General features: G+C 62.8%; 1 protein-coding gene across 1 annotated transcript in view; it reads right to left on the bottom strand.

The window, feature by feature from the left end:
• Positions 1-511: 511 nt before the first annotated feature.
• Positions 512-9,094, bottom strand: part of KLHL25 (kelch like family member 25) — a 36,711-nt gene continuing 28,128 nt past the window's right edge. The window contains exon 3 of the mRNA XM_045813058.2: positions 512-3,676. The gene's annotated coding sequence lies outside the window, so the exon portion shown is untranslated. The remainder of the gene's footprint in view (positions 3,677-9,094) is intronic.

Here is a 9,094-nt window from a genome sequence, read left to right as displayed (position 1 = left end):
CACCTTCCGGCCTTGGAAATGCAGGCCCCCAAGTAGCCTCATGGGTGCTGTAGGCTCTATGTGGCCCGACCGTCGGGAGCTACAACCTGCGAGAGGTCAGTGGGCCACCTTGGAACAAGGCGCCCAGGGATATCTTACCCACCGCTGCTGGGGCTCGCTTCCCAAAGCCCCATCCCAGGCACGGTCTGGCCTCTTGGGGGGCGTCCAAGGAACGTGGAATGGGGTGAGCTGGCCCGTGACTGGGTGCACTGCCCACCTCCAGCCCTGCAACTATGGCGGCCGTTCTCGCGACAAGGCTGTCTGGGGACTCCTCAGAACCGGCCCTCATGTCCTCGTTAACCCTGCCGCCGTTGCATCAGACGCACACGCAGGGGCGCTCCGACCCGCCCCCAGCTCCTGGCCACTGCGGCCTCCTGCCTCCAGCGTGAGCCCTTGCCCAAGGGGTGGGGGGGGGGGCTCTAACCTCTAGGCCTGTTTCCTCACCAGAGGGAAGAGGACGAGCATGCCCCCCTCCCAGGGTCACTGCGCGTGGCCTGCAGGGGGCAGTGGGGCAGAGGGCTGGTCGGCGGCCACACAGCAGGGCCTCACTGGTGCTGCCGCACACACAGGGCCAGGCTCCTGAAGAGGCCTGCGGCTTTGTAATGCCCCACTCGACCAGCTCCAGAGAAGGGGAAGCAGGCCAGTGTAGACAGGCTCCTTTCAACTCCAGGTCAGGCGGGCCAGTGCAGGGGTTGCTCCTTGTCCTTCAATATCCACCTCCCCTTTATTCCGTGATCGTCTGGCATTGGGGCTGGCATGTCCGGCCTCGCATGGGAGTGTGAACAAGTTACATGTGCAAGTTTGGGGGCATGTCCTCTCCCCTTCCCAATGGCTGGAATGCAGATGAGATGGCAGGAACGGGGTGGCCACGTTGGGCCAGGAGATGGAAGCCTCGTGCGGAAGCCGCCAGAGTAACAAGGTAGGAGGCTGGGGCCCAATCCTGGAGAGCTACTCCGCCTTGGCGCACTTACGCTCACCCCGAGGCTGTGTAAAGACAAACACACCCCTACTTACCATCCCTGCTGCTTCTACTGCAGCTTACTAGGCCGCCGCCCCCACGCCTGGTGGCCCGTGTCCAGGCCTGCGGGGAGGTGGTGCCTGCCTGTGCTCCCAGCATCGAGGCAGGAGCGGGCATCGGGAGGGGCTGTGACTGGGGTTTGTGGAGGGAGCTGGAGAGCGTCTCTGCTTGGAGATTGCGAGGGTATCACACTTTCGAGATCGACCCACTCATTCAGACGATGCTCCTTCGAGGTGATGACAAAGGAGCGGTACCACCCCTACTTCAGCATCTGAACCCCTTCTTCACACTGTTCCAGGCCACTGTGCGTTCTGGGGGCCTGCGCACCGCAGAGGTTCAGAGCACCCGGGCGGCGGGGGCCACGCGGGGCTGCCGGCCCTGAGCCCACGCTCCCGAATTGGGAGTTACATTGGCTGTGGCGGGCGTGACGGGACAGCATGGACAGGAGCGTCAGAGGCCGCAGGGTGCTAGTGCCGGCCGCTGGGGGCGACTACACCCCCTTCCCGGCCTTCCTCCGTTCACGAGTGTCAGCTGGGCTCCGCAGAGAGCAGCACATTGAACTCGGAGTTGGCCCTGCAGGGGCTTTCCAGGAAAGCAGCCTGGATTCTACGAGGGGCAAGGGGCAGTTCAAAGGCTTCACTGCTGGGACAGTCTGAGGAAAGGAAGCCATCTCATCTGGGTGCCAGGGTCCTTGGGGAGGAGGTCTCCCCGCCCCCCAACTCACCGGAGGGGCAGGCGCCAGGGGGCAGACTTCCGGCCCTGGCTGGTGGGGTGGAATCCAAGCCTGCCCGCGCCTTCCCTCCCAAGACTGGCCCCAGCCCCCCAGGGACGCACGGCTTTTCTCAGCTCTTTTATTAAGTTAGAAACAGAAGGAACACAACTCTTGGGGGAAGCACCACTGCAGGCCCGTGGTGCTGTGTGACAAGTGTGCTTGTCCCACCCCAGGCATCTGGAATCCCAGGCCTCTGGGCGAGCAGCTTCCTCTGCCCCCGCGGCCGAGCCATCTCTGGGGACCAGAGCCCTGGGCTTTGGGTGGCTGAGGCTGTGCTCCCAGAGCCAAGGAGGCCAGCCTCTGCTATGGAAGCTCTGTGGCCTCCAAGGGGACCTGGAGATGCACTCTCTGCTTCCAGCTTTTTCCCGAGTGGCAGCCGATGGCCTGTGGCTGGTGCTCATGAGCGGGCAAACCCAGCAACAAGGGCCCCCCCAAGAGACGCCCCAGGGCCAGCGGCTACACCGAGGTCCTGCGAGGGGTCAGGGCAAAATTACAGACAGCAACTGGTTTGTGATGCGGCCCCATCAACCATGCAGCCCGCTTGGGCGCCCCAGTCCCAAACCAGTCAAGCAGCACCGAGCAAATGGCAGGCAGCTGGCAGGCGGCCAGGGAAGCCACCAGTTTGGCCCAGACCCCAACCCCCCCCAGTAGTGCCCGGGGGGGTGGCAAGGGCTGGGCTGCAAACCCTAATACTAGGTGTGAGCTGACCCCTCCAGAACCCCAGATACTGGGGATACACTGATGAGGGACCCTCTGACTTGGGAGGTGGACAAAATGAGCCACGAATTGGCAGTTCTCCTGGGGACCATTCTTGCTTTTGGAGCCCAGGAAGCAAGTGGGCCAGCTGGAAGGCCCAGAGGCCAGAGGCCAGCTGGTGCTGGTGGAGGGCCCGGGGTCACGGGCCTTGCTGCGGTCCTCCATGCTGAGGAGGCCAGGCCTGGCGGGATCTAGAGTGGGTGCCCTGTGGTAACCCTGCGGTCGCCAGCTCCTATCTGCTCCTAGGCTTGGGGGCAGGGCCACATCCTGAGGGCCAGTATGGTCCTGTCAGGAGATGGGGTCACTGCCACCTCTTGGGGTGGGCTCTGAGGAGAGGCAGGCTCTGAGGAGATGGGCAGCCCCCAAGTCCTGCCGTGACGGGGCACGCCGGGCTTGACTCTGGGGAGGGACCCACAAGAGTTTCCTCTTTAACGCTGGGGGTCTTGGTGTCGTTTGCTAATGAAGCCTTGTGGGCGCCACTGAGGTCACCCGATGGGTTTCGGCCCCTGACACAATGTGTCCTCGATTTCCTCCTGGGCAACCTGTGCTCTCAGCGCTGGTTGACCCCATTTCCCCAAGGCCCGGGACACCCTCTGTTGGCTGACGTCACAATCACAACAGGGAGGCGGTGAGGCCAAGACTGTGCTGTTGGCACTGCGTGACCCGAATTCTGCCCAGTACCCCCCACCCCAACCCACCCGGGGCTCCCCCCTGCCCGGCCTCCCGGCCTCCGAACAGGACTTGCTGAAACAGGCAATCTCAATGCTCAGCATATGTGTCTTCTCCCCGAGGCCGAGGGAGTCCTGGGGTCGGTCCATGCACCTCTGGAAGGTCCTCTCCCCTACAAACCACCGCAAAGCGGAAAAGGCCTTGGGCGGACACACAGGGCACTCGAGACACCTTCTCTCCTCTTGTCTGAAGCTCAGAACAGCCCCTGAGACTGCTGCTCCCCGAGCCGGTGGGGCCGGCTTCTGGCCACCTCAAGGGCTGCTCCGGGGCCGGGCTGAGCTTCCTGCAGCGGCAGACGGGGTCAGGGCCACTTTGGGACAGTGAGGGCTGCAGCCGCAGGGGTGGGGAGAGACACGCAGAGTCTGCAAAGGAAAGAGAGGGAGGGAGAGAGAGCATGAGTCGTGTCCACATGGCTCTGTCCTGACCTGGAACAAAGCGAGAAGCAGGAGGCCACACGTAAGGGGCTGGAAGCCAGGCCCCGAGAGCAGAAGGCCCGGGCGTGAGAATGCGGCTCTTCCATTGCCAGCAGCGCAGCCCCGGGCAGTTCAGCCCTGGTTACCTCACCTGGAAGGTGGCAACCACCCGTCCCATCAGCCACTCCAGCTACATGCCCTGAGCCCCCGCAACCCAGCAGGCGCTGCGCTCGGAGCGGGGAAGACAAGAGGGCAAACAGACACAGCGACTGTCCCCTGGATCATCCCCCAATGGGAGACACGACGCTTGTTCCAGTAACTGCCTACCGTAATCACACGCTGACAGACGTGCTACACATGAAAAATAAAAAAGTAGAAGGATCAGGACTTTTTTTTTTCGTGGAGGGTGTGGGAAGGTGGTACTATTTAATCTGAGACTGGGAGGAGGGACAGGAGTTTGCTAGAGGGGGCGACAGCGGTGCAGGCAGGGGGAATGGCACGTGCAAAGGCCCGGAGGTGGGAAGCTGGCACGTCTGAAAATCTAAAATGAGGCCGGTGCAGTGGAGACAGGGCGGGCGTGGACGTGGTCAGAAGTACGGAGGCAGGCGGTCCCCCACAGATTGCTACTGAGCCCTGAGACGGGCTCTGGGGGCGGACGGTGGTGGAGAGCACACGCCCGTGGTCACCGAGCTCACACTCCAGCCTGGCTTCTCCATCCGTGCAGCGTCAGCCTTCTCTGGGCTTCCTGTTGTCCTGTGTAAGATGAGGGGTGGATCTCAGCCTCGCAGAGAGGACGGAGCGGTCTACCGCACAGGAGAGGTTCCGTGGACAATGTCCTTGAAGCAACGGAGACAACCCGGTGGGGCCAGCGTGGTCGATTTTAAAGCCTGACCCACCGTGACAGCTCAGCATAGCGCTGCCTGACTCCACATGGAGATGTGGCTGTGGACGTGTGTCAGGGTCAGGGTGTGACACTCGTGGCTGGAGCCACGGGGACAAAGGACCGGGAGGGCGCTGTCCACTCGGTCTCCACATGGAGCTGAACCCCGGCCGGGGGGCTGGGGGCAGCAGCGCTGTAAGAAGTGGTTCTCCGGAGTCCTGCGGGGACGGGGACGGGAGTTTGCCCAGGGGGTTGCCAGGCTCCTGGCTCATCCACACACCTGTTCAGCGCTGGGTGGCACACTTACTCGGGCCGGCACCTAAGTGCCGTGGGCTCAGCGATGGCCCTAACCCAGGAGGCAGGTTTGTGCCAGGGGACACGGAGGCTGTCCTTCCAGCACGCTGAGCTGCCGGAAGGCATCTCCCGGTGGCCCCGGGGAGGCACAGAGAAGCGGGCCCTTGGCACAGACTGGCGGAGCGCTCCAGGAAACCGGCGTGTCTGCCAAGAGGCAAAGACACAAGACCATCTCTGCAGGACATCACTGAATGATGATGCCGTTCTTGGTGTTCCCGTCTTGTTAGATTTGCCCTGCACGTCTGTGTCCGCCGTGCAAGACCTCCACACATAAGGGCTTAGAGCTACTTGTAGGTTTGAATGTATTCAGGTAACATTTAAAAATTCGAGCCAGCACTGGAATCTGCGGGACTTTCTTCCTTCGAATCAGGTATGCCCCTTGCTCCCTCCCTGCCAAGGCTTCTGGAAGGTTGGCTTGAGCATGGCGGGAAGTCCCCAGGGGGTCAGCAGCCCCAAGATGCGAGGCAGGGCAGCCATATTTTCCTCAGTGGTGTTGGTGAAGGCCGCTCACAATGAGAAGCTGGGTTACAAGGCCCCTAACATCCCGGGACGCTCTACAGTGGCCACCCCAAACCTCTGGGGCCCGTCTCTGCTCCCACCACACTAGGCAGACGAGGGGTGCCCCCCGAGACAAGGCCTCACCACTGCCCCAAACCAAACCTCAAAGCCACCCATGCCCGGGGTGAGGGGCTGTGGGACCCTGACCTGGGGAGTGGTCCCTCTGGGCTGTCCCGAGTTGCTGAAGAGGAGAGAGCACCTAAAGGCATCTGATGGCAGAGGAACTGGGGAGCCCACGGAACTCCCTCCCAGCTCACACAGCCGCCCTCAGGCTCAGCCCATGGCTTTCCTGGTTTGGGCCACCCCAGTTTTGGGCAGGTGCTTCTCTGAGGCCTAGGCTCCTCATCTGTGAGATGGGACACCCCTCCTCCTTGCAGAGTGGTGTGGGGTCTGTGGTCACCCCACACTGCCCACGGGCAGCTGGCCCTGGCAACCCCTTCCTGCTCTCCTGGTCCTATGGGTTGTGGGTGAGCGGTCTGCCCTGCAGGACCGCAGCAAGGGAAGGTGGCCGGCACCCGATCCCAGGCCTGGCATGCAGCCAACCCCAGTGAACCTCACTGAGCACGAGACTGTGGGTGCACGGACGGATGGACAGACCTGGGTGTTCAAGGGGACTGAACTCCCGCCCCGGTCACCTTTCTCATGACACCGGGCCCATCCGTGTGGGTCTGTGCTCTGGGATTTCCTCTTGGTGGCAATTTCTTTTAAGGCAGGAGAGAATGTGCTGAGTCGCCCCTCCTGTGGCAGTGACTGAGCCCCTTGCAGGGCCCTGCGGGGGAACAACCGGCTCAGCCTTTCCCAGAGCCGGGATTGGAGGCCCCTCCACCCCTCCACCCCAAGTGGCTGGGTCCCAACAATGACTGTGGAGAGATGAGCTCCTGGTGGCCTGGACGCTTGCCCGGCATTCTGGGTGGGGGTCAGGGGGAGAGAGACGAGAGCTCTGTGTCTTTAAAGGGCTTGATGGGGGCAGGGGGACTCGTGGGAGAGAAAAAGAGAAAAGAACATTCATGGCTAGTCTACACTTCGCGGGTAACCCAGGGTAACCCACAGACCCAGCTCCAGGGGCCTCCCAGCTGCCGCTGGCTGCTGTCCCCCAGATATGTGGGTCTGGCTGCGACACTGAGGCTCAGGGGCTGGTTCTGGAGCTCCTGCTGGCGTGAAGCTTCCAACACAGTGATCAGCCCTACCGCTGGGTGGCCGCCCGTGCCGGACCCGTGCTCGGTGCCAGGGTGCAGACGGGAGGAGACCCAGCGCTGGCTCCAGACGCCCGCAGGCGTGGGGTGTGTCTGGGGCTCCAACCCCGCTCCAACCCCTCCTAGCTGTTCATGTGATGCCAACGACCTACCCACCTCAGCGGCCACCTTTGCGACAGCGGCACCGAGGGCAACTCATTCTGGGGGGTCAATGAGATCACAACTAGTGCTCGCTGTAGACGCAGGGACCCACCAAGAGCTCAAGGCTGGGGGCCGAGGCGGGGAAACGAAGTTCTGGGGGATGACCATGGGGACGTCAGCTGGGGTAACGCTGGGGGGTGCAGAGTGCAGAAGACCTCGGCTGGCTGGCTCCTGAAGTCGGAGTCTCCCAGGTTGGACCAAGGGGCCAGGGGACGGAGGGGCGCTCCAGGCACAGAGGCAGGAAGGTCCCTGAGCCGGGCCCCACCCTGCTGCCTGCGGGAGGGCCTGGGACAGCAGGCACAGGGAGGTGAACCTGGGGATACGGATCCCATTCTCTGGCCCCGGCACGGGGCCGGGGGATTCCCAGCTGGCAGTCAGCCTCTGTGGAAAGTGCCACCACAGTCCACCGTGGGTGGCCATGGCAGGTGGAAGGGGAGGCAGCCGGCATGCACACCTCCGTTCTTCCTGCCTTCCATCCTCGCGAAGGGTGCTCGGCCTGGGCTCCTCTTGCGCCTCGTTCGGGTGCCACGGCTCCACCCCCTGCCCCCCACACTGCTGCTGTCCCAGCCCCCCTCCCACCCCTCCCACCTGCCACCCCCGACTCAGGGCCACCCCTCCAGCCCCCTGCAGCACTGTGGTGGCGGCCCAAGCAGCCACACAGGAGGGCTACCTGCCCGCCGCCGCAGCCCCATTTCCTGGGGAGAAAAGGGAGGGCTGGGCACACCCGGGGGCACCAGCTTCCTGCCCGGTGCTATGTCACGGGCCTGTCCCCAGAGAGCCCCGTTTACACGCCGGCCTTTGAAGACATCTGGAGAACTCCAAGCCGTCCCGGGCAGGCAAAGCCGGAGGGAAGCAGGGCTGTGCAGAGCGTGGGAACAACCCTGGGTCGACCTGTGGGACGGAGCCACGGGAGCGGCGGTTTCTCAGGCAGAAGGACGGCAGGGAGGGGGCTGCTTGGCTGCGAAGCCCGCGAGAAGGAAATGGCTGGGATGCAGAGCAAGAGCTGAAGGACCCTCTGTCTCTGTTGCGGACGGTGCTGGCACAGGAGCTCGGGAAACCTGTGGCCTGGGGACGCTTACACACTCACGTGCAGGCATAGCTCTGGGACGGCAGGGCCCAGACATGGCTTTCCAGTGGGATGCGGGACTGGCTCCATCTTGTGCAACTAGCCTCTTTGCACCTGCTTAGTACCCCCGGAAATGGGGCTGACAACAGCACCCCCGCCATGGATGGGGCCAGGCTGGAGGGACAAGGCCCTGGCAGCACTCAGATGGACATACCCCATGTGCCTCCTAACTGTGGGCGATGGACCCTTCTAGAAGGAGGGGCTGGCCCAGGGATGTGGAGAGGCCCCCACCGCCCAAAGCATCCTGAAGCCATTACCGCCACCATCCTTCCACGTCACCAACTAGTATAAAAATGGACTCTGAACCCACCCCCTCACTTGACCTATGCAAGCACTAGGGGTAATACAGTTTTCACTCCTGTATTCGGTATGGCAACACTGAGCTTAGGGGAGTTATGTAACCAGGGTCAAGCAGTGAGAGCCAGAACCAGAGTGATGAGTGCTTCTCCTCTCCATCCCTGGAATGGGGGGAAATTCCTGGAAAAATACAGGGCTCATGGGGTCCACTGGCCTGCCCCCACCCCTCCCATGTGGGGTTGAACTGCTGTCCAGGGTCATGGGGAGGAGCAAGCACCAGCAGGAGGAGCCCTCAGGCCCCACAGGTGACCACCCTGAGTGCAGGAACAGGGAGGCCGTGAGGAGATGCCCTAGTCTCTTAAAGCTCGCGTCCTAGGGGACCAACAACTTAGGCTACTCAGATTTTTCTCCCAAAGAGGGAGAGAAAAGATTAAAACAAAACAGGACAACCTCACAAGGGAACAAGCTCCCTCCTATCTAGATTGGCCTTTAGCAGCCCAAACACCCCGGATGTAGCAGGGAACGCGGCCTGGCTGGCCTCACGGGCCGGCGCCTCCCCGACCTGATCTCCTGGCCCGAGCACGTGCTTGCCTGGAGGGGCAGTCCCAGCAGCCAACACGTCAGGGAGGAAATCAGGTTTTCAGCCCAGGCTGGCTCCTGAGGGGGTGTCTGTGAACTGAACTGAAGGGGGCCAGTTTCTCCGAGCTGTGACTGGTCACCAGCCCTCCGGGGTAGGAAGGCTAGCCCTGCACGGCCTC

The sequence above is a fragment of the Ursus americanus genome, chromosome 28 (genome assembly GCF_024610735.1).
Source record: "Ursus americanus isolate L20-20 chromosome 28, mUrsAme1.1.p, whole genome shotgun sequence".
Lineage (NCBI taxonomy): Eukaryota > Metazoa > Chordata > Mammalia > Carnivora > Ursidae > Ursus > Ursus americanus.
The sequence above is the reverse complement of the archived record's forward strand: the minus strand, read 5'-3'. Positions and strand labels throughout refer to the sequence as shown.